The sequence below is a fragment of the Schistocerca nitens genome, chromosome 3 (genome assembly GCF_023898315.1).
Source record: "Schistocerca nitens isolate TAMUIC-IGC-003100 chromosome 3, iqSchNite1.1, whole genome shotgun sequence".
Classification (NCBI taxonomy): domain Eukaryota; kingdom Metazoa; phylum Arthropoda; class Insecta; order Orthoptera; family Acrididae; genus Schistocerca; species Schistocerca nitens.
This window is the reverse complement of record NC_064616.1, coordinates 260,380,790-260,382,438: the sequence shown is the minus strand read 5'-3', so window position 1 is coordinate 260,382,438 and position 1,649 is coordinate 260,380,790. Positions and strand designations below refer to the sequence as shown.

General features: G+C 36.1%; 1 non-coding gene across 1 annotated transcript; it reads left to right on the top strand.

Moving 5' to 3' along the window:
- Nucleotides 1-1,081: 1,081 nt before the first annotated feature.
- On the top strand, nt 1,082-1,154 carry Trnat-ggu (transfer RNA threonine (anticodon GGU)). Its single transcript has one exon. It is a non-coding gene; the product is annotated as a tRNA-Thr (tRNA).
- The last annotated feature ends 495 nt before the right edge of the window (nt 1,155-1,649 follow it).

Sequence of the window (1,649 nt, the reverse complement as noted above, 5' to 3'; positions counted from 1 at the left end):
CTCATCACCGGAAAACACCTTCTTGCACAGTATTCCTAAATGATCTACAGCTAAAATAGAACAATGTTCAGCAATAAATAAAGAAAGGGCGCCTTCCGCTCTGCTTGCTATTCTAACTGTAGTTTTCGCAACAATTTTCACAGGTAAGGTGGTTTGTGTTTTTTTAAATCAATTTTTTTGTTTATGCTTAATAGTTTTTGAATGCTTTCTAATATCACACAATTTAGCATAAAACTCTGTTGCACATACTTTACATCTTGCCTTGGATAAGTCTCCAACGACTGGTTTCAGCCACCCATTGAATTCAGGTTCTGCTTCCCACGCATCCCGATATTTTTGAGCGTACTGCTTCTTCTTCTGCGGTAAATCCATTATGTAAGCCACCACAACAATTTCACCAATTTATAATAACTGAAAATACATCAAAACTCAGGCAAACTAGAGGTCATGAAACGATCTACTCCCTCGGTAACTCGATATCAGTCCTATTGTTCATTGTTTAAAACGTAATAATGTCTGAGATGCCCCCACCGAATTGTTCTTGCGTTACCACTGTGCATGTGGTAATAATTTGACTGCGAGATAACATTTCGAAAAATTAGTGGTTGCTGGACAGAAATGTATTTTATTATACTTAATATTAAGTATGTTTTTTGTCAATTCGAAAAATAAAGGGAGTTCATAAATTGAAGAATTATAGATCGAAACGCTATCGACGATAACAGGCTAGTGGGTAATGAATAATGAATTGTTCTATAGTCAATGTTTTCTTACTCTAGGCAGTTTCCACATTCAGGTTTGCTAAATGCTGAACAATGCTACACGATCTGCTAAGAACTTAATTTAACTTAGTAAATCTAGAACAAAGTCATTATAGTATCTATTCTATAGTTAAAATCTTAGTTTTGTTAATGAAAATACTGGCCCAAAATAGTTTTGATTCGTACTTCAAAAGTCGTCAGTACTCCAAAAGTCGCCAGATAAGTCGCTAAATAATTTTTGTCGCTAAAAAGTTTTTTTTTTGTCGCTAAGACGAAGGCAAAAGTCGCCATTTCTAGCGACAAAGTCGCTAAATTGGCAACACTGGATGGCGCAGTGGTCAACGCACTTGGCCGGTAATCAGGATATCCTGGGTTCGAATCCCGGTCCGGTGCACGTGTTCACTTGTCGCCACTGATTTCGCGTAATGACCTGCTGCAGCTGACAGCAGTGGTGCTGTTCAATTTACATTTAATGTTTCACAGCTACGGGCCCTGCGTGGTATCTGTTATAATTCACAAAAATTAATATTTTCGTAATTGCTGGGCCATCTTACCTTTTAATCTTTATGTGACATTGTTTAGCAAAATTGTTGAAGTATATAATTGTAACACATATGTTTTATGATTTGAACACTCACTGATTTTTCTTGTCTTGCTTATGGTAATTGTTTTACAGTTTGTAAATTCGACTGTATAGTAGTGTTCCACCTTTGCAACACACACGTGTATCTCTTTACAACTGTCTTTTCTCTTAATTTCTGGGATACTTTTCTGTCCTTGTCGCTCTGTTTTTCCATTTTGTTCGAAGCATTGTAGCATTTTAATCACATAAATGTTTGTTTCATGAATCTCTTTTCTACTTCTTGTACTACACTTACGAAATCAGAA